Raw genomic sequence first — 23,640 nt, forward strand, 5'->3', positions numbered from 1 at the left:
TGAGAGAGAGAGACTGAGCATGAGCATGGGAGGGGCCGAGAGAGAGGGAGACACAGAATCTGAAGCAGGCTCCAGGCTCCAAGCTGCAAGCACAGAGCCCAACATGGGGCTGGAACTCAAAAGCCGTGAAGTTGGACACTTCAACGACTGAGCCACCCAGGTGCCCCTTGTATCCCTTAATACATACTTCACAAAATGTTTTTCAAGTTATTGTCAAGATACCATGATGAATCAGAAGTCATTAATGGGGACATCTCTGGTATGCAGGTAAATGAGGACATGCACATCACAGACCATCTGATCTTTCTATATCTGGGCAAATGATGTTGGATTGTCTAAACCTGTTTTGCCATGTGAGTTCCCAGCAGTCAGGTAAGCAAGCAATCATAATATTTTGCCAGTTGTAACGACCACGTTATCCTGCTGTCCAGTTGTACAGAAAATATACGTTTACTTATGTGAGGAGGGAGTTATGTGCATTTATCCAGGTAATTACCCCGGAATTCTGCCTCACCATCGTAACCATGGTATTTTAGAGATGTGTAGTCAGGAGATGATGTGTCTAAATGTGGCTAGCCCTTGAATATTGCAAACATTGATTGTCGTTGACTCTGGGTCTGGAGTTTTCTCTTGTCCAGCCAGAGAGCGGGATGCAGGATTGAAAATGCGAGAGAGGCTAATGGCCGCGGTGTTTAGAGTAGAGGAACAAGGCCTCCTGTCTTTTTCCAGTAAATTCCACTGTAGCCTCAAGAGCTTTGACGCAGACCAAAACCTGTCTACCAATAGACGTTCGGCTTGTAAATTCTTTGGCAGTGTTGACCGTAAATTTATTAAGGACTTGGGCTGTCTGGATAGTATGATGCAGGCTGATTCCAGCCACAGTGGCAGAGGCGATAACGCCTCCTGCTGCTACGATGCCCATGATTAACAGGCCAACAAATCTTTTCTGCCTTACAGCAGAGTGCCGGTGTCGAGCAAGCTTGGAAAGTGCACCTAGTCCTGATGGGTGCCTATAGGGCTCAGAGTTATTAACAGAAACCCAGGCTGAGACACGCTGTCTAAGTACAAATAAAGAGGAGCTATTTAATTGGGTGATGTTATTATTTACACGGGACATAAACCAGCCCTGGGAGGTAGAGATATTTTAATTATTTTCTAGTTGTTTGATGCGTAAAGTGGAGGTAGCAAAGAGAACATGGGGAGAAGGGACACAAATAGTGGTCCCTGCAAATTGATCATTGTTCAAGGAGGCCCAAGTTATGTTAATATGTCGATTTAAATAAACTTTACCGTGGCTAACAGTACAAGTGAAGAAGAGGGCTAGCTTCCAAAGATTAACAGGCCAAGGTCCTTTTAATTTCCCTTTATGTGCAGAAATTAGAGGGCCAGACAAACCTCCGTCTTTCCAAAAAATATTCTCCCTACTAGACTGGTCAAAGGATATGGTCTTACTTGAATATTTTGTTCCCAGATGTCCTCTAGGACCTCTGTCATTTCCCCAGCGAAGATTATCTTAGTCTCTCTATAACAGGTTGTCCAAGGAATATTATTCCAGGGGTGTTCTGAATACTTGAGACTAGAGCAAGCTGTAACATTAGGAGTGTGAGACAGGTTTGTGTTTTCAGGTATATCAAAGCTTAGGGCTGAGAGAAAGGTAAAATTGTCCGGCCTTGTAGAGGTTTGGGGCTGTACATGTAAAAGCCAGTTGATTCTTAGTTTGAGATAAGCAGATAAGTTGTTAAGTTTAGTAACACACATAGGAGGTGCCGGAGGAAGCCACCATTGAGGTCTTGGCATAGAAAGCCAATGGTCTTGTTCCATTTCGAAGGGCGGGTTAAGATTGGCTCCTTCCATGAACTCCGTGTCATTATAGCTAATAGGAATATTCCAGTCTAGGAGTGTTAGGCTGTGGACAAATGGGAGTAGGGGTCTGTGCCATATCATTGTGTTGTAAGAGGATGCCGGCCTGGTTAGGCATTTAAGGCTTCCCCATGTTCCATCAGGGGCAGGGACTTGCATTTGTGGAGTGGCTTCAGGATCAGAAGTCCATGAAGAGGTTTCTTTTATCTTGTAAAGGGGGGCAGTGGCTGGTCACTCAGAGTCATTCTCTGGAAGTCTTGGTTCATTGGAAGACATCCTTGGGGTCTCCACCATACCATGGTAAGGCTTCACCAACTGAGAGGGAATCCACAGAGGTCTGGAATCTGGAAGAACACAAGCATATCCTCGACCCCAGGTGAGAAGTTTAGTGGGCCCAGTCCCTGTGGGCCCCCGTTTGGGAGTTTCATCTAGCACCATAGGATGAGAGGGTTGATCTGATTTTGAAGAATGTCACTCAGCTGCAGTTAGTCCTTGAGGATTAAGATTTTAAAAGTAAGAGGCACTTGGTGGCTCAGTCAGTTAAGCGTCCTACTTCAGCTCAGGTCATGATCTCACAGTTCACGAGTTCAAGCCCCGCATCAGGCTCTGTGCTGATGGCTCAGAGCCTGGAGCCTGCTTCAGATTCTGTGTCTCCCTCTCTCTCTGCGCCTCCCCTGCTCTGTCTCTCTCGCTCTCGCTCTCTCAAAAATAAAGATTAAAAAGAAAATAGAAAAAAAATGATTTTAAAAGTTAAGAGTAATCCTAGCACGATCAAGAAGGAGCTGAGTTGTAATGCAGCCAGGTGTATCTCCCCCTTTTTGTTTTCTTAACATGTTTTTGAGCATATTATGTGCTCATTTTACAATTGCTTGGCCTTGTGGATTGTAAAGAACGGGTAATTCCAACCAAGGCTTAAGTAAAACACACTTAAAAGGCCATGTTGTCCTGTTGTTTCACCCTTTTTGTTAAAATTTTATTTATTTATTTACAAATAAATATATTTATTTACGTTATTACCTTTAACAAAAATATATTTTTATTCTTTATATCTTTCTTATATGTTTCCCTTACCCTTAATTACATTTAGCAGAAGGTTTTTTAGATGTTTATTTATTTATTTTTGAGAGAGACAGAGACAGAATGCGAGTAGGTTAGGGTCAGAGAGAGGGGGAGACACAGAATCCGAAGCAGGCTCCAGGCTCCGAGCGGTCAGCACAGAGCCCGACACGGGGCTCCAACTCACAAGCTGTGAGATCCTGACCTGAGCCGAAGTCGGACGCTCAACCGACAGAGCCACCCAGGCGCCCCACATTTAGCAGAATTTTAACTCTTAGAAACCTTAGTCTCCAGTGAAAACTAAGTAGTAACCAATTGTGAACTGTCACATGAGAAATTTTTTAGGTGGCAGACTTATGACTCCATTAAGCATAAAGCACGTCTTTTTTAATGGATTTAAATATTCTTAGTTTTTTGGCCGTAAGAAGTCAGAAGCGTCAACCTATGTTTAGTAAGCAATGCTTCAGCATTCCATTTGATTTGGAAGTGGCCTAAATGTCTGATGAACTTAATTCAATTTAGCGTTTAAGCAAAACGTGCGTTTCAGGTTCCCAAAGACCCTGAAAGCTGTTTTAACAATTACCCGTGAAAACTCTGGGATAAAGTTGACCATTACTTGAAGTCATGCTTTTTACTAACAAATTGCAACAGAGATCACATGAGCTTATTTGACCTTTAGTAAACCTTAGTGAAATAAAGTTCTATAATGTAAAAGACACGCCTATCTTCATGACATTTCATCTGCGTCCCCTTAAAAGTTTACTGTGGTCAATTTTTTTCCCCCGTGGAACCAGTGAGGAAATCTGTGGGGGAGGAGGAGCATGTTGTTGGAGGAACTAAAGAACCAGCTATGCGGGGGCCGCAGCCCAGGGGGTGCAGAAACAGGAGGAGGGGGGAAGGGAAGGCAGAAAAGGTCAGGGGTTGGGGGGGGTTGCCCAAGAGGCAGACAGAGGCACAGGGGTCGGAGAAAAGAGTTCATGTGGTTCTAAAGCCTGTCAGCTCACCTAGATGAGCAGATCCCACTTTTTGTTTTGTATGGTTTGGTTTTCCACTAGTGAATTAGGCAATCCACGTTGGGCCGGAGAAGACAGGGAAGTTCCCCGAAACAGAAGGAGTTTCAGCAGCTGCTTGGGAATATTCCTTAAAATCTCCATCCCCAGGTAGACTAGCCAGAGACAGTCGCGTCTGAGCCTCGTAATTATTAATCCAGGAAACGAATGAGGGAGAAGCCCCCACGTATGGTTCGAGTAATGGGAGTGTATCGGGCCAGTGAAAGAGGGAGTTAGAGTCCCCTGTATCAGATCAGGGACGGCCTGTGTAAAATACCCCGCACTATTTCAGCGCATTGTTTCACTGACAATGATTGGAAGCTGGGCTTGCTGCCCTGGTTGGGAATGTTGCCCTGCTCTGGACAGTTGTTCAGAAGACACCGGAAGAGCAGCGTCAAAGTTTTGCACCTCATGAGTCGCACAAGCCTTCTAGAACTCTTGGGCACAGACAGCATACTGGGCTGGGGTCAGAATGATGCTCACAAGAGACCCCCCAGTCCCTGGCACACATGGAATAAGGAGCACAAATATTATTTAAAGGGCCCATTGTAAAAGGGCTGTGGTGGACATACAGCTGAACTGATTTTTTGCAATCCTTTTACTACTGGAAAGAGCAGGCCTTCGTGGATGTATTGCCCACTTTGCCTGACGAGGGGGAACCGCTGGCATTTACTGGCCTTGTGGGCTTCCTTCGTGTACTTTGGCATCGGGGTGAGGACTTTATCAGAATGGGTCGGTGGAGGTTTTAGCGGCTCGATATCATCCCATACTTTTGAGGGAGGGGGAGTAACGTTTGGCTATAAAGGCACTGAAGGCACAGGCTGACTATAAAACTCAGATTTCCCCTCTCTTTTGGGTAATTTTACATCCTTCTGTACATCGTCTGAACTCAAGGGGAGAAGGGCAGTATGGACAATGGACCGAGAGAGGGTTACCTCGGGGGGAATGTTAGCCTCCTCAGAATGCCCAGCTTTAAATGTTTGCCCTACTTGTTCCCAAACATCAAGATCACCAGTTCTTTGTTTTGGGAACCAAGGGCAGTGTTGTTGGATAATCATTAATAATTTAAGGAGTGCTTTCTGACTGAGGATGGTGTCGGCCACCTTTTCCAATGACTGTAAAATGTATTGTTCCAGTTTGGGGGATAGGGAGTCTCCCATAATAAATCTCTCAAAAGTTCCATGGCAGGAAATCCTAACACAGTTTCACGTTACCTCTTATCTCGTCAGGAAGAGACTGTAACCTGGTACATTTTTCTTGGAGCTCTTTAGTCATTCCGCAGTGTCCTGCAGTCCTTGTGTCGCATCGGCGACACAAGTTGGCCTGTAGTCCTCTTGCCTCCGATCACGTCGGGGTCACCACGTATCGTAGACTCTGGGTCGGGAGTCCTCTTTTGTCCAGCAAGAGAGTGGGACGCAGGATTGAAAATGCGAGAGAGGATGATGTCTGGGAGGAGATGAGAGCCCGGAGTAAGGGTTCTTGCTCTGTTTTTATTAAGATCAGAAGGCTTACAAGCGAGATGGCCGTGCACAGACAGACAACAAAAGCTGGAACATTAACTCATGGGCTTGGGGAAAAGGGGGTTTTGGAGATAGGTGGCGTTAGGGGTCTGGGTCAATACAAAACAAGATTCTGGTGCTGGGTGGAAGGTTGTTTACAACAAACATGAGGCCCCACCTCTGTTTACCTAAACTGGCCTAGGGCACAAGAAAGGCAGAACGTGCTACCTCAGGGTCAACAAGGCATCTGTCTTTTGCTAATTAGCTTTGCTCTGGGCAACTTCGCCCCACAGCGGTCCATCGCCCTCTTTACCTGTGTACCTAATTTGGGGCCCTGAGTTGATGGATCCTGCCATGATGGAAGTGAAGGAGGTTATTTGCAGGTGTCCGTATGGAAGACGTGTGTCCACAAATGAACGTTTGTCATGATGTTTTTTTCAGGTTCGACTCAAGAGATCATAGTGAACCTCATCATGTTCATTGCCAGAGACTTTGCATGGATCACAGTACATCATGGTATGAGCCTTAAGCACCGTAAAGATCAGGTGATCTTCAGATACTGGGGTACATGAGGATGATGTCCCTAACATTTCTGTTACTATTTAATATAGGTATTCAGGTAAGAAACGATCTTGTTGCTACTGATGCCAGTAAACATTAGCCTTTAGTAGTTTGAGAGTTTAGATGTAATGTATGTTTATACGTAGAAGGGACTGAGGGATAAACAGGTGTCCACGTTATCCTACGATTCAGTACCAAAGGCTACAGACCAAGAGATTTCTCCAGAAGAAATGACGGTGTCTCTAAAGTGTCAACTTTGAATCCTGCCAAGATCGAGGTAGTGTTGAAGCTTCCCCGTTAATGGTGTTCCTTTTTTTTAAAAGTCTGTGAGCATCAGGTTAAGATCTTTGCTAGTATGCAGGTATGAGATGATGAGATATTAACTGATTAAAGACTGAGGTTTTACGGTTTTATTTTTAGGTAAGATTAATAGCAGGAGTCATGGTAGCACAAGTTGTTTTCTTTCTTTTCTTTTTTTCTTCCTTTTCTTTCTTTGCTTTCTTTCTTTCTTGGAAAAAAGGTTGTGTTCTTAAACACAATCGTTCCATATGTTTTCTCAGGTTCCAGGCAAGAAAACACAGCTCATGTAGCAATGGTCATTACTGGGACATGGTTAGTAGGCAGGGAAGCAATAACGTAGGTCTTACTGCAGTGTAGACTGTCTGATATTCAGTGTCTATGTAAGGATGTGTCCCCAACACATGTGTTCTGTTTTTTTGCACGTATCCTGTTAAGGTCTTGGCTAGTAGAGGTATGATGTGATCCGACATAAACTCACTAGAGACGTTTTGTTATTTCCAGACATCTAGGTAATTAATGTTCCCAAGACTCTTCTAAAAATGTGGGTTTGGGGCACGTATACGATTAAGAAATTGATGTGAACTGAACAATTCTGGTAAGCATGAGTATTAACTATCTTCTTACTTAGAGATGATGGTTTTGTTTTTTTTTTTTTTATACCCTAGTGGTAACAGATATGCAAGTCACCATGAAAATTTTACGGATGTCCCTTTAAGAAAGGAAGGATCCCTTACTAGGGAGTAACCTCAGATTTAGGCAGTTATTGAGGTGAATCTGATGAGTTACAAAATGATAGAACTGACCAAGGGAATTTTCTGGGCGTCCAGGTAATGTGTACTGACCACTTTCCACAGCATATTTTTCAGGTCCCTGTTAAGACCATGACTGTGACCCTGTCAGCGGTATTTAACGCGGCATTAAGGTGTTAAGAGATTTGGGCCTAAACCACATCTAGGTGAGCGATGATGATGTCCTTAACACGTCTTGTTACCATGACTTTGTTGCAGGTATTCAGGTAAGATGACAGCATCTTGGGGCTTCTGGGTGGTTCAGTCGGGTAAGTATCCCTTCTTTTTTTTTTTTTTTTTCAACATTTTTTATTTATCTTTGGGACAGAGAGAGACAGAGCATGAATGGGGGAGGGGAGAGAGAGAGGGAGACACAGAATCGGAAACAGGCTCCAGGCTCTGAGCCATCAGCCCAGAGCCCGACGCGGGGCTCGAACTCCCGGACCGCGAGATCGTGACCTGGCTGAAGTCGGACGCTTAACCGACTGCGCCACCCAGGCGCCCCATATCCCTTCTTGATCTCACCTTACGTCATGATCTCATGATTTATGAGATTGAGCCCCATATCAGGCTCTGTGTTGACTGTGCATGGCCTGCTGCTTGGGATTCTCCCTTTCTCTTTGCATCTCTCTCTCTCGAAAAAAAAAAAAAAAGAAACTTAAAAACAACCAACAAAAGACAGTCATTACCAATGCTAATCACCATGAGTTTCTATTTTTCACATTTTAGAAAAAATTTATGCTTAATCCCGCAGGTATTGAGAAATGGATCCTGTCTAGGCAATTGTGGTGGAGCCTCACCACTGTAGAAACCATAGGATTTTTCCAGGTATCCAGTCAAGTAATGTTAGTCTCTCCTGACAACAGTGTTGACCTTGAATTAGTGCAAGTGTGCCAGTGGAGTTGAGGTGTTGCCTAACAATGGAAGGGAACAAGTTCAGGTGCAGGAGTCTTGAGAGACCACCTTGTATCTGAAACACATTTCAGTTTGTTTCCTCAGGTTGCTGTGAAGGAAACAGAGTGAACGGAAAATGGTTCACACACCCTTGCTGCTAAGCAGGTAAGTGTTAAAGTGAGTCCTTCTATAATGAAGTCCTCTGAACTTCATTATCTACGTAGGTGAGGATGATGTCCCTAACGTTGGTGGTAATGTGTTTCTTTGTTGAAAATTCTGTGAGTATCAGGTTAAGATCTTTGCTAGTATGCAGGTATGAGATGATGAGATATTAACTGATTAAAGACCTTTGTTTTATGGTGTTATTTTTAAGTAATTTCTACCCCCAACAGGGGACTCGAACTCACAACTCCAAGATCCACAGTCACGCGCTCCACAGACTGAGCCAGGTATGTACTCCTAAAGACATTTCTAGATTGAGACAACTATAGACTTGTGATTTCAAGTCCCTTACGTGTACTTTGTTTTTGGCATGTATTCATTTGAGTTTAATTGGTCCCTAACGATACTGGGAGCAAAAGGATTTTTTTTTTTTGTATTTCTGTTTAAAAATATGTACCTAACGTACAAGTGATACAAGGATTTGCAGATATCCAGGAAATTTATCATTACGTCCTTCCGTACTTTATTGACCATGGAATTATTGCAATACACCTTGAAGAGAGGAAGATTTGTCTTCCTAGGGATTGACCTTGAAGTTTCGCAAGGATCCAAGGTCCTGAAATGATATAGTGACCAACGGAATTGGCAGGTGTAGAGGTACAGTGAGACACGCCCAAAATATTTTTAGCAATGTTTGTTTTTTTTTTTCTTTCCAGACTCCTATCAATGAATCACCCTGAGCCCAGCAATGGTGGCTAAAATGAGACATTGCTGATGTCACAGTAAGTGATGACATGGTCCTAAGCCATGGCACCGACCATCTGGTCTTCAGAAAGCTAGGTGAGAGCTGATGGTGTCCCTAACACTAGTTGTTACCATGAATTCTCTGCAGGGATTCAGGTAGGAAATGACAGATTCCTTACTAATCCTTGAAACCATGAGTTTTAGTGTTTAGAGAAAATTCTTTAACTCTATTGAGGGATTGCGCATATCAGATGTTTGTCATGATGTCTCAACCACACTAGTGATGGTGGAAATTTTGCAGGTGCTCCGTAAAAGTTGTATTAACTGACAATGGTCTTGACCTTGGAGTCCTGCAGCTATTCGAGCAGAGGTAATGCTTTCATAATGATGGAAATGACCCAGTTTATTCATAGGTGCCCTGGTAGAACAAGCCGTGTCCTTTTACACATGTATCATAGTGTGTTTTTTCCCAGATTTCCTGTCAGGAGATTATGATGAACCTCACATTGGTGATTCTCTGGGACATTTCTGTTCCCCAGATAAGTGGTGATGTTCACCTTCACTGTTTGAAACTATCTGATCTTCTCACATCTAGATCAGTGTTACTGTTGGACTGAACTTATTTCCCGTGTGTGTTTTTTTTCCCCTAGGTCCTTAGGTAAGAAATGACAGCGTTTTACCAATTACAGGAATCATGCTGTTCTACTGTTGTCTATTTCTGGGGAAATGGATATTTACGTATGTGTTGGGTGAATTCTGACGTGAATAGCTATAATGGTGGAGTCGTGTGGTACAGGAATACCCTTGGTGTTACTGAAGGTGAGCAGGGAAGAGGTGAAGGTGTGGCTATCTTTGGCATAGACCTTGAAGGACTGCAACAGTCCGGGAAGAGCTGAAGGGTCCTGCAGTGATGGCAATGAACAAGATCATATGCAGTGTCCTAGTAGGAGAGGAGTGTCCATGGATGCATTGTTCACAAAGTGTTTTTTAAATTACCCTCAAGAGGTCATGGTAAATTTCAAAATGGTCGTTGATGGGATTTTATTTCTATTCAGGTACATGATGATATGGGCCTTAAGCACCCTGTACATTGATTTTCAGGTATTTAGTAAGGGTAGATGGTGTTCCTAACTGTTCTGTTACCATGGGTCTATGCAGGTGTTCTGTTAAGACATGATACTGTCCCAACCAGTGCTGGTAAGTATGAGCCCTTATTTTTTTATGTTTTTCAATTTAGATATAATGTGTGTTTAAACTCAGTAGTGATAAAGGAATATGAATTTCCAGGGAACTTCTCTGTTGCACATCAAGTACTGACCATGAGATTTATACCAGTACTCTTAGAAGAGATCTTAGTGTGTCTAACAATGGCATTGACCTTCAGGTTCAGGCAAAATCCATCTTGTGTCATGTTTTCCCTAATGACAGAAGTGACCCAGAATATTCACAGATACACTCTTTGTTTTTGCAGGTAAACAAGTTGTATCCTGCCATGGGCTTGTTGAGTATGTTTCTCAAGATTCTAGCAGTCCTGACATCACAGAGACCCAGACCGTGCTTGTCAGTGGGAACTTGCTGGTAACCAGGTATGTGATAAAGTGGGTCTTATCACATTACATGTATCTGATCCTCAGCTCTCGAGGTGAGTGAGGCTAGTGTCTCTAGCCCAGTGTACCGTGCTTTTTTGAAAGTTTCCTATTGACTTCTTTGCTAGTTTAGCGATAGGAGATGCTGTGGTATTAACTCATTAGGTACATTGACTTGAGAACAAGTTTGTTTGACCCTATGAGCGTTGAGGGATAACACATATGCAACTATTTACGACCGTGTCTTCCCCACAGTCCTCCCCATGGGCTTTCTGCTGGTGTCCAGTGAAGTGACGCTGAGTTTGTCTGACATCAGTGTTGATCCTTGATTACTGAAAGTACCAGGTGGAGTTTGTGTGCCTATCATGACGGAGTACCCAGGCTATTTCCAGATACTGGCTATCACAAGTTGTTTCCTTTCACGTAGATTTCATAATGTCTTGACAGAAACCTGAAAAGACATCACTGTACGCCTGACATGGAAGGAGATGGCAGACGTGGCTGGTATGTCCGCCGGTAGGTGAGGATGTGGGCCTCAACCCCGGCACAGGCCGTCTGATCTCCAGATAGCTAGGTAAGTGACAATGGTGTCTCTTAGCGTTGGGACCCTGATTTCTTTGCAGGCATTCAGGTGCGATTTGATAGTCCTTACTGATTCCAGAAACCATGAGTGTTTACCGGTTATATTTTAGAAAACACTTTTGGGGCACCTGGGTGGCTCAGTCAGTTAAGCGGCCGACTTCGGCTCAGGTCATGATCTCACGGTCCGTGAGTTCGAGCCCCGCGTCGGGCTCTGTGCTGACAGCTCAGAGCCTGGAGCTTGTTTCAGATTCTGTGTCTCCCTCTCTCTCTGACCCTCCCCCGTTCATGCTCTGTCTCTCTCTGTCTCAAAAGTAAATAAACGTTAAAAAAAAAATTTTTTTTTAAAAAGAAAACACTTTTGCTTAGCCTTGTGATTGTTGAGACATTGCCATATCCGTGTAATTAACATATGCCCTCAACCACAGCAATAACCATGAAAAGGTTGCAGGTGTCCTGTGAAGACATATTATCCTAACTGGTGATGATTTTGACCTTGGAGGACTGCAAGCATTCAGGTAGAGCTGATATGTCTCATGAGGATAAAGTGACCAAGGTTATTGCAGGTGTCCTGTTAGAACAAGTTGTGTCCCGTTACACATGTGTTGTATTGTGTTTTTTAGGTGCCCATCAACGAGTTCAATGCACCTGACAAGGGTCATCAAGGCGGGGACATTTCTGGCCTTCAGGTATATGATGAGGTGTACCTTCACTGTATCAGACCCTCTGATCTTCAGGAATCTATTTGTGCTAAGTTTTGTTAATTGCTTGAACTTGTTTACCATGTGGGTTATGTGAAGCATTCTGGGAGAAATGATAGTATTGTTACCAAGTCTAGCAAACATATTATCCCACCATTTGATGCTTTAGAGGAAATTGACATTTAACCATGTGAATATTTAGTGATTCATGGCTATTCACGTAACAATCATGGAGTTGCGGGTCACAGGCGTTACCATGGTATTTTGGTAGGTGAGCGATGAAGGCATAATGGCGTCTGACAGTGGCCTAGACCTTGGCGTACTGCAAGACCCCAGGTGGGTTTGATGGGTCCTACAGTGATGGAAGCATACACAGATACTTCCCATGTCCTGGTAGAGGGGGTCATTCATGGACCCGTTATCATATGTGGTTTTCACTTGATCTTAGCCAAGACTCTGAGGACTGATATCACAATGTGTTTTTCCCGGTCCTGTCCAGAAATCACAGTGAGCCTCATAATGACCAGACCTAGGACTGTGCCTTTCCAGGTGAGTGATCACGCGGGCCTTCACCCTGGAAACAACCTAGCCATCTGATAAGTGGATAAGTGTGGATGGATTTCCCAAGTTGTTGTTAGTATGCTTTTGTCTTTGTTTTCTTTTTGACAGGTATTCGGGTAAGGAATGACACGCTCCCCACAAATGGTAGGATGCATGCTAGTGAGTATTTTAAAGTTTAGATAGAATGTGTGTTTAGCCCTAGTGGTGACAGAGGGATACACAGGTGTGCAAGTCCCTTATCCTACGGGGCCACAGCACAGTCATGAGCCTGAAATTTTATAGGTACTCAGGAGATGATGGTTTCTCTAACAATGGAGTTGACCTTGAAGTTCTAGTTCCTCCAAGATCCAAAGTGTTGATGATTCCTCTAATGATGGAAATATCTTGCATGTCAGTTGTGTTTTTTCAGGTCATGGTAGTTAGTCATGTTACAGTGACCCTGGTTATGCTCTTTCATGGGACCCTGCTAGTCACCTGGTAAGTGGTATTGTGGATGTGACAGTGTAGTTGAGATCACCTATTCTTGAGAATTCTAAGTAAGTGAGGATGGTGTCCCAAACACTCATCACAGTGTTAACATGTTTTTTTCCTGCAGAAATCATGTTAAAGTCTTTGTGTTGCACAGATATGTCACATTAACTCATTAGACCTCCCTATTTTCAGATGTGTTTGTAATTAATGATGTTTTGAATGCTCTTACATTACACATGCTTTTGGCTTATATGCAGTAGTTTAATTTGTAAACACCGTATTCTTGCAGGAGTCCTGATAAAACATGATGGTCTCTCTGATAAAAGTGTCGACCCAAATTAAAGGAATCCTCAAAGTAGAGTTGATTTGTTCCATAATAATAGAAGTAAAAAGGATTATTAGCAGGTGTTCTGGTAGAACAGTTTGTACTTCAACAGACGTTTTCAGTGTGTTTGTTCAGGTTCTTGTCGAGAAAACCCAGTGAACCTCACCATATTCACTGATGGAACCTTGCTCTTAACCTGGTAAATGATAAAGCGGGTTCCACCACATTCCAGACCACATGATCTTCCATAGGAAGGTGGGTGAGGTTGATGTCCCTGACATTTGTGGTACCATGTTTGTTTGCAGGTATCCCATTAAGGCCTTCGCTACTATGCAGGTATGAGATGATTTGACATTGACTTAGACATTATTTTCAGAGCGCTGTGTGACTAACGATATTATTCAGGCTCTTACATAACTTAGTGTTAGACATGTAGGCAGTTAAGACATTCAGTTGTCGCTAACAATCATAGTATGCGTGAGAATTTCTTGTTTAGAGAGAATGTGTTTTGGACTGATAGGGGGACTTTCAGACACCCAGGGAATTCATCATACTGTTCATTGTTATGTTACTAACAGTGGGAATTTTCCAGGTATTCTTCAAGAGAAGGAGGTGGCTCCTACTGCGGGCTGACCTCAGAGTTTTGCAAGTATTCAGGTATGGTTGACGGTGCTGAAATGATACAAATGACCAAGGGCATTTGGAGATCTAGAGGTAGAATGATTCATGAACCAAAGACATTTTTCACAATGCCTTTTTCAGATTCATGTCAAGACCTCACCGTGAGCTTACCAATGATAACATGGGACATTGCTGTTACAAGGTAAGTGTTGTGGGCCTAAACCATAGCACAGATCATCTGATCTTCACATACAGAGGTAAGAGGTGATAAGTATCTCTAATGCTTCTTGTTAACACGCTTCTTACAAGGATTCAATTAATGAAGGACAGATTCCAACCAATTCTGGGAACCATTGTTTCTCATACTTTATATTGAAGCGAAAAATTATGTTTACCTCTGTGAGTGTTGAGGGATTGTGTGTATCCAAATAATTGTCGTGATGTTCTGTCCCAATAAGTAACCATGGGATTGTTATAAGGGTCCCGTTATTAAATGATGGTGTTCTGTGAAAGTGGTGTTGACCTTGAATTAATCCAAGGATCCAGGTAGATTTAGAGAGCTTCAGCTTAAAAAAAAACAAAGCTCTATCCCTTAATACATACTTCAAAAAATGTTTTTAGGTTCTTGTCAAGATACCATGATGAACCAGAAGTCATTAACAGGGGGGACATCTCTGGTATGCAGGTAAGTGAGGACAGGCACATCACAGACCCTCTGATCTTTGTCTATCTGGGTGAATGATGCTGGATTGTCAAAACCTGTTTCACCATGTGAGTTCCTAGCACATGTTCAGGTAAGCACGCAATATAATATGTTGCCACTTGTAACAATCATGTTATCCTGCTGTCCAGTTGCACAGAAAATGAATGTGTAACTATGTGAGTATGGAGTTATGTGCATTTATGCAGGTAATTGCCCTGGAATTCTGCCTCACCATTGTAACCATGGTATTTTAGAGATGTGTAGTCAGGAGATGATGAGGCTAAATGTGGCTAGCCCTTGAATATTGCAAACATCCAGTGAAGTTGACGGATCCGGCCATGATGGAAGTGAAGGAGGTTATTTGTAGGTTATTTGTCCATTTGGAATATGTGTGTCCGTAGATAAACAATTGTGCCAATGTGTTTTTCAGGTTCCACTCATGAGATCATAGTGAACCTCCTCCTCTTCATTACCAGAGACTTTGCATGGATCACAGGAAGTCATGGTATGAGCCATAGGCAGCTTAAAGATCAGGTGATCTTCAGATACTGAGGCAAATGAGGATGCTGTTCCTAACCTTTGTCTTACTATTTTTGATAGGTATTCAGGTAAGAAACGATCTCGTTCCTACTGATGCTAGTAAGCATTAACCTTTGGTAGTTGAGAGTTTAGATGTCATGTATGTTTATACGTAGAAGGGACTGAGGGATAAACAGGTGTCCACATTATCCCACTATTCGATACCAAACACTACGGACCAGGAGATTTCTCCAGAAGAAACGATGGTGTCTCTAACAGTGTCAACTTTGAATTCTGCCAAGATCGAGGTAGTGTGGAAGCTTCCCCATTAACGGAGGTGACCAAGATTAATAGCAGGAGTCGTGGCAGCACACGTTGTTTTCTTTCTCTCTTTCTTTTTTTGGAAAAAGGTTGTGTTCTTAAACACAATCATTGCACGTGTTTTCTCAGGTCCCAGGCACGAACTCACAGCAAGTGTAGAAACGGTCATTATTGGGACAATGTTTGTAAGCAAGTGAGCGAGACTATAGGTCTTTCTATGATGTAGACTATCTCATCTCCAGCGTCTAGGTTAGGATGTGTCCCCAGCACATGCGTTCCGCTTTTGAATGTATCCCGTTAAGGTCTTTGCTAAGAGAGGTGTGATGTGATCAGACGGACACTCACTACCGACTTTTTGTTCTTTTCGGACACCTAGGTAATTAAGGTTCCCAAGAGCGTTCCAAAAATGTCGTCTGGGGGCCCATAGACAGTTAAGCATTTGATGTGAACTGAGCATTTCTGGTAAGCATGAGTATTCACTGTCTTCTTGTAGAGGTAATGTATTTTTATACTCCTAATGGTAACAGATACGCCGGTAACCATGGAAATTTTGCAGATGTCCCTTTAAGAATGGAAGGATCCCTTCCTTCAGGGTCCTTTTCAGGGTCGTCTTAAGACCTTGACCATGCCCCTGTCAGCGGTATTTAACGTGGCATAAAGGAGGTAAGTGATTTGGGCCTAAACCACAAGCACAGACCATCCGATCTTCCCACATCTAGGTGAGTGATGTTGATGCCCTTCATACTTCCTGTTACCCTGACCTTGTTGCAGGTATTCGGGTAAGAAATGACAGAGTCTGGGGCGCCTGGGTGGCTCAGTCAGGTCAGCGTCCCCTCTTGGTCTCAGCTCAGGTCATGATCTCACGATTTAGGAGATTGAACCCCACATCAGGCTCTGTGCTGACAGTGCAGAGCCTGCCTTGGATTCTCTCTTTCTCTTTGCCTCTTTCTATCTGCGTCTCTCTCTCTCTCTCTCTCTCTCTCTCAAAAAATAAAACTAAAAGCAACCAAGAAAAAACAGAGTCCTTACGAATGCTAATAACCATCAGTTTCTACTTTGCACACTTTGGAAAAAAATGTGTGCTTAATCCCGTAGGAATTGAGAAGTTGATCCTGTCTAGGCAGTTGTGGTGGAGCCTCACCACTGTAGAAACCATAGGATTTTCCCAGGTATCCAGTCAAGTAATGTTAGTCTCTGCTGACCATAGTGTTGACCTTGAATTAGTGCAAGTGCGCCAGTGGAGGTGAGGTGTTGCCTAATGATGGAAGGGAACATGTTCATGTTCAAGTGAGGAAGATGTGCCCAACATTGGCGTTAATGTGTTTTTCTTTTGAAAACTTTATGAGTATCAGATTAAAATCTTTGCTAGTGTGCACGTATGACGTGATGTGGTATTAAATGATTAAAGACCTTTGTTTTACGGTTTTATTTTTCAGTAATTTCTACCCCCAGCATGGAGCTCGAGTTCACAACTTTTAAGATCAAGAGTCCCGTGCTCAACCGACTGAGCCAGGCAGGTGTCCCTGAAGACACTTCTATATTGAGATATGTACATGATTTATGATCTCAAGTGTCTTATGTTTATTTCGATTTGGGCATGTATTCAGTTAAGACTTTAAATGGTCCCTAATGATATTCATGGTAATAGGATTTTTTTGTATTCCTGTTTAAAAATATGTACTTAACATACTAGTGGTAGACGGATTTGCAGATACCCAGCAAATTTAACATATTGTCCTGCAGTACTTTATTGACTATGGAATCATTATAAGTAATGTGAAGAGAGGAAGGTGTGTCTTCCTAAGGATTGACCTTGGAGTTCTCCAAGTATCCGTGTAGTGTCGATGGGTCCTGAAATGATACAGGGGCCAAGGGATTTGCAGGTGTAGACTTAGAATGAGACATACACCAGAAATATTTTCTCCACTGGTATTTTTTGTGGTTTTTTTTTTTTTTTGAGACTGGTGTCAATGAATCACAGTGACCCCGGCAATGATAGGTAACAGAGACACTGCTGATGTCACAGTAGAGATGATGTAGGCCTAAGCCACAGCACTGACCATCTGCTCTTCAGAAAGCTAGGTAAGTGCTGATGGTGTCCCTGAGAGAGAGAGAGAGAGAGAGAGAGAGAGAGAGAGAGAGAGAAAGACACAGTTTATGAGTTTTAGTTTGTGAGGGTGGGGAGGGGGGAGGAGAGAGAGAGAGAGAGGAGAGAGAGGGGAAGAGAGTGCTCTCACTAGGAGAAAGAGGGGTGGGGGGAGGAGAGAGAGAGAAGAGAGAGCTCTTCCTCTCGAGAGGAAGAGAGAGGGAAAGCAAGAGGGAGGGGAGGAGGGAGGGAGGAAAGAGAGGAGGGGGGAGGGGGGGGAGGGAGCAAACCCTTGTTGATACCTTGATTTCCTTGCAGGTATTCCGGCAGGAAATGACAGATTCCTTACTACTCGACACCATGAGTTTTCAGCGTTTAGACAAAATTCTTGTTTAACTCTGAATGATGTGGGATTGCACATATCAGGTGTTTGTTGTTATGTCTCAACCACGGTAGTGATCATGGAAACTTTGCAGGTGCTCTGTAGAAGTTGTATTCCTTGAAAGTGATCTTGACCTTGGAGTACTACAGCTATTCAAGCAGAGGTAATGCTTTCATAATGATGGAAATGACTGAGCTCATGTATAGGTGCCCTGCTAGAACAAGCTGTGTCCTTTCACCCATGTATCATACTATGTTTTCCAGGTTTCCTGTCGAGATCATGATGAACGTCCCGCTAGTGATTCTCTGGGGACATTTCTGTTCCCCAGACAAGTGATGATGTTCACCTCCACTGTTTCAAATGATCTGATCTTCTCATATCGATATATGTGTGATTGATGGCCTAAACTTCCTTACGTGTGTGTGTGTGTGTGTTTATGCGTGTATGTGTGTGTGTGTGCGCGTGTGTGTTTTCGATAATCAGGTAAGAAATGACAGCATTTTGCCAATTACTGCTCTCGTGCAATTTTAGTGTTTCCTATTTCAGAGAAAGATTATGTTTACTTCTGTAAGTGATAGGTGAATTCTGACGTGAATAGCCATAATCATGGAGTTGTGTGATGGGGTAGTACCCTTGGGTTTGTGCGGGTGAGCAGGAGAGTGGTGAAGGTGTGGCTCTCTTTGGCATAGACCTTGAAGGACTGCAACAATGCGGGAAGAGCGGAAGGGTCCTGCTGTGAGGGCAATGAACAAGATGATGTGCCGTGGCCTAGTAGAAGAGGAGTGTCCATAGACGCATTGTTCGCAAAGTGGTTTTTAAATTACCATCGAGAGGTCATGGTAAATTTCAAGATGGTCATTGATTAGACTTTGCATCTGTTCAAGTAAGTGGTGATATGGGCCTTAAGCACCCTACAAATGGATTTTCAGATATTTAGGCAAGGGTAGATGGTGTTCCTAACTGTTCTGTTACCACGTGTCTATGCAGGTGTTCGGTTCAGAAATGATACTGTTCCAACCAGTGCTAGTAAGTATGAGCCCTTATTTCTGTTTTTAAATTGAGATCTAATGTGTATTTAACTTCAGTGGTGATAACGGAATATGCATTTCCAGGGGACTTTTAGCCAGCAATAGTGACCATGAGATTTCTAGAAGTACTGCTAGAAGAGATGTTAGTGTGTCTGACAATGGTGTTGACATTCAAGTTGGGCCAAAATCCATATCGTGTTATGTTTTCCCTAATGATGGAAGTGACCCAGATTATTGGGAAAAAAGGCTATTTATTTATTTAATTTTGTTTATTTTTATTTTTTGGCAGGCAAACAAGTTGTATCCTGCCACAGGCTTGTTGAGTGTTTGTGTCAAGATTCTAGCAGTCCTGACATCACAGTGACCCAGACCGTCGTCATCAATGGGAACTTGCTGGTAACCAGGTATGTGATAAAGTGGGTTATCATAATAGACATATCTGATCCTCAACTCTCCAGGTGAGTGAGGTTAGTGTTTCTAGCACAGTGTACTGTGCTTTTTTGAACGTTTCCTATTGACTTCTTTGCTAGTTCTTTACCGATTCGAGATGATGTAAGTGTAAGTCATTAGGTACATTCGCTTTGTATTGGAGACACAGTTTGTTTGACCCTGTGAGCATTGAGGGATAACACATATGGAAGTATTTACGACCGTGTCTTCCCCACAGTCCTCCCCATGGGCTTTCTGCTGGTGGCCAGTGAAGTGACACTGAGTTTGTCTGACATCAGTGTTGATCCTTGATTACTGAAAGTACCAGGTGGAGTTTGTGTGCCTATCATCACGGAGTACCCAGGCTATTTCCAGATACTGGCTAACACAAGTCGTTTCCTCTAACGTAGATTTCATAATGTCTTGACAGATACCTGAAAAGACATCACTGTACGCCTGACATGGAAGGAAATGGCAGACATGGCTGATATGTCCGCAGGTAGGTGAGGATGTGGGTCTCAACCCCGGCACAGGCCGTCTGATCTCCAGATAGCTAGGTAAGTGACGATGGTGTCTCTTAGCGTTGGGACCCTGATTTCTTTGCAGGTATTCAGGTACGATTTGATAGTCCTTACTGATCCTAGAAACCATGAGTGTTTACTGGTTATGTTTTAGAAAAGACTCTTGCTTAGCCTTGTGAGTGTTGGGAGATTGCCATATCCATGGAATTAACATATACCCTCAACCACAGCCATAACCGTGAAAATGTTGCAGGTGTCCTGTGAAGACATATTATCCTAACTGGTGATGATTTTGACCTTGGAGGACTGCAAGCATTCAGGTAGAGCTGATATGTCTCATGAGGAGAAAGCGACCAAGGTTATTGCAGGTGTCCTGGTAGAACAAGTTGTGTCCCTTTACACATGTGTTGTATTGTGTTTTTTAGGTGCCCGTCAACGAGTTCAGTGCACCTGACAAGGGTCATCAAGGCGGGGACATTTCTGGCCTTCAGGTATATGATGAGGTGTACCTTCACTGTATCAGACCCTCTGATCTTCAGGAATCTATTTGTGCTAAGTTTTGTTAATTGCTTGAACTTGTTTACCATGTGGGTTATTTGAAGCACTCTGGGAGAAATGATAGTATTTTTACCATGTCTAGCAAACATATTATCCCACCGTTTTATGTTTTAGAGGAAATTACATTGAACCATGTGAATATTTAGTGATTCATGGCTACTCACGTAACAATCATGGAGTTGTGGGTCACAGGCGTTACCATGGTATTCTGGTAGGTGAGTGATGAAGACATAATGGCGTCTGACAGTGGCCTAGACCTTGGCGTACTGCAAGACCCCAGGTAGGTTTGATGGGTCCTACAGTGATGGAAGCATACACAGATACTGCCCATGTTGTGGTAGAGGGAGTCATACATGGACCCATTTATCATACGTGTTTTTCACTTGATCTTAGCCAAGACGCTGAGGAGTGATGTCACAATGAGTTTTTCCCGGTCCTGTCCAGAAATCACAGTGAGCCTCATACTGACCAGACCTAGGACTGTGCCTTTCCAGGTGAGTGATCACGCGGGCCTTCACCCTGGAAACAACCTAGCCATCTGATAAGTGGATAAGTGTGGTTGGATTTTCCAAGTTGTTGTTAGTAAGCTTTTGTCTTTGTTTTTGTTTTGACATGTATTGGGGTAAGAAATGATACGGTCCCCACAAATGGTAGGATGCATTCTAGTAAGTATTTTAAAGTTTATTTGTTTTTTTTAAAGTTTAGATAGAATGTGTGCTTAGCCCTAGTGCTGACAGAGGGATACACAGGTGTGGAAGTCCATTTTCCTACCAGCACAGTCATGAGACTGAAATTGTAGAGGTACTCAAGGGATGATGGTTTCTCTAACAATGGAGTTGACCTTGAAGTTCTAGTTCGGCCAAGGTCCAAAGTGTTGATGATTCCTCTAATGATGGAAATATCTTACATGTCAGTTGTGTTTTTTCAGGTCATGGCAGTTAGTCATGTTACAGTGACCCTGGTTATGCTCTTTCATGGGACCCTGCTAGTCACCTGGTAGACAGTGTAGAGATCACCTGTTCTTGAGATGTGTAGGTAAGTGAGGAGGGTGTCCCAAACACTAACCACAGGGTTAACATGTTCTCTCTGCAGATATCTTGTTAAAGTCTTTGTGTTGCACACATATGAGATGATGTCACATTAACTCATTAGACCTCCCTATTTTCAGATGTGTATGTAATTAATGATGTTTTGAATGCTCTTACATTACACATGCTTTTGGCTTATATGCAGTAGTTTAACTTGTAAACACCGTATTCTTGCAGGAGTCCTGTTAAAACATGATGGTCTCTGTGATAAAAGTGTCGACCCAAATTAAAGGAATCAACAAGGTAGAGTTGATGTGTTCCATAATGGAAGTAAAATGGATTATTAGCAGGTGTTCTGGTAGAACAGTTTGTACTTCAACAGACTTTTCCTATGTGTTTGTTTTTAGGTTCTTGTCAAGAAAACCCAGTGAACCTCACGGTATTCACTGATGGAAGCTTGCTCTTAACCTAGTAAGTGATGAAGTGGTAGTGGTTTCCACCACATTCCAGAGCACGTCATCTTCCATAGGAAGGTGGGTGAGGTTGATGTCCCTGACATTTGTGTTACCATGTTTGTTTGCAGGTATCCCGTTAAGGCCTTCGCTACTATGCAGGTATGAGATGATGTGACATTGACTTAGACACTACGGACCAGGAGATTTCTCCAGAAGAAACGATGGTGTTTCTAACAGTGTCAACTTTGAATTCTGCCAAGATCGAGGTAGTGTGGAAGCTTCCCCATTAACGGAGGTGACCAAGATTAATAGCAGGAGTCGTGGCAGCACACGTTGTTTTCTTTCTCTCTTTCTTTTTTTGGAAAAAGGTTGTGTTCTTAAACACAATCATTGCACGTGTTTTCTCAGGTCCAAGGCACGAACTCACAGCAAGTGTAGAAACGGTCATTATTGGGACAATGTTTGTAAGCAAGTGAGCGAGACTATAGGTCTTTCTATGATGTAGACTATCTCATCTCCAGTGTCTAGGTTAGGATGTGTCCCCAGCACATGCGTTCTGCTTTTGTATGTATCCCGGTAAGGTCTTTGCTAAGAGAGGTGTGATGTGATCAGACAGACACTCACTACCGACTTTTTGTTCTTTTCGGACATCTAGGTAATTAAGGTTCCCAAGACCCTTCCACGAACATCGTTTGGGGGCCCATAGACAGTTAAGCATTTGATGTGAACTGAGCACTTCTGGTAAGCATGAGTATTCACTATCTTCTTGTAGAGGTAATTTATTTTTATACTCCTAGTGGTAACAGATACGCCAGTAAGCATGGAAATTTTACAGATGTCCCTTTAAGAAAGGAAGTAACCGGGGCGCCTGGGTGGCTCAGTAGGTTAAGCGTCCGACTTCAGCTCAGGTCACGATCTCGCGGTCCGCGAGTTTGAGCCCCGCGTCGGGCTCTGGGCTGATGGCTCAGAGCCTGGAACCTACTTCCGATTCTGTGTCTCCCTCTCTCTCTGCCCCTCCCCCGTTCATGCTGTGTCTCTCTCTGTCTCCAAAATAAATAAACGTTAAAAAAAAAAATTAAAAAAAAAAAAAGAAAGGGAGTAACCTTCTGAGGGAGAAGTAACTTCTGAGGGAGTAACCCCCGATTTAGGCAGTTATTCAGGGGAACTTGATGAGTTACAAAATGATGCACCTGACCAAGGGAATTTTTTGTGGGTGCCCATGTGATGTGTACTGAACACTTCGCATATTTTTCAGGGTCCTCTTAAGACCTTGACCATGCCCCTGTCAGCTGTATTTAACGTGGCATAAAGGAGGTAAGCGATTTGGGCCTAAACCACAAGCACAGACCATCTGATCTTCCCACATCTAGGTGAGTGATGTTGATGCCCTTCATACTTCCTGTTACCCTGACCTTGTTGCAGGTATTCGGGTAAGAAATGACAGAGTCTGGGGCACCTGGGTGGCTCAGTCAGGTCAGCGTCCCCTCTTGGTCTCAGCTCAGGTCATGATCTCACGATTTAGGAGATTGAACCCCACATCAGGCTCTGTGCTGACAGTGCAGAGCCTGCCTTGGATTCTCTCTTTCTCTTTGCCTCTTTCTATCTGCGTCTCTCTCTCTCTCTCTCTCTCTCTCTCTCTCTCTCTCTCTCTCTCTCTCAAAAAATAAAACTAAAAGCAACCAAGAAAAAACAGAGTCCTTACGAATGCTAATAACCATCAGTTTCTACTTTGCACACTTTGGAAAAAATGTGTGCTTAATCCCGTAGGAATTGAGAAGTTGATCCTGTCTAGGCAGTTGTGGTGGAGCCTCACCACTGTAGAAACCATAGGATTTTCCCAGGTATCCAGTCAA

The 23,640-nt window shown here is 43.3% G+C and overlaps 2 long non-coding RNA genes across 9 annotated transcripts; both read left to right on the forward strand.

Moving 5' to 3' along the window:
• The first annotated feature begins 7,737 nt into the window (after positions 1-7,737).
• On the forward strand, positions 7,738-14,406 carry LOC123383449. 4 transcript variants are annotated; one of them, XR_006593181.1, is made up of 3 exons: positions 7,738-11,073; positions 11,507-13,793; positions 13,899-14,406. It is a non-coding gene; the product is annotated as an uncharacterized LOC123383449 (long non-coding RNA). The 4 variants fall into 4 exon arrangements; XR_006593183.1 differs by having other exon boundaries at positions 11,507-12,328; positions 12,449-14,406; XR_006593182.1 differs by having other exon boundaries at positions 11,507-11,596; positions 11,702-14,406.
• Positions 14,407-16,197: 1,791 nt separating this feature from the next.
• On the forward strand, positions 16,198-23,260 carry LOC123383448. 5 transcript variants are annotated; one of them, XR_006593179.1, is made up of 7 exons: positions 16,198-17,382; positions 17,705-17,931; positions 18,032-21,635; positions 21,740-21,803; positions 21,916-22,053; positions 22,443-22,528; positions 23,043-23,260. It is a non-coding gene; the product is annotated as an uncharacterized LOC123383448 (long non-coding RNA). The 5 variants fall into 5 exon arrangements; XR_006593177.1 differs by having other exon boundaries at positions 18,032-21,339; positions 21,570-21,635; positions 21,916-22,528; XR_006593178.1 differs by having other exon boundaries at positions 18,032-20,584; positions 20,698-21,635; positions 21,916-22,528.
• Positions 23,261-23,640: the final 380 nt, after the last annotated feature.

The sequence above is a fragment of the Felis catus genome, chromosome X (assembly GCF_018350175.1).
Source record: "Felis catus isolate Fca126 chromosome X, F.catus_Fca126_mat1.0, whole genome shotgun sequence".
Classification (NCBI taxonomy): domain Eukaryota; kingdom Metazoa; phylum Chordata; class Mammalia; order Carnivora; family Felidae; genus Felis; species Felis catus.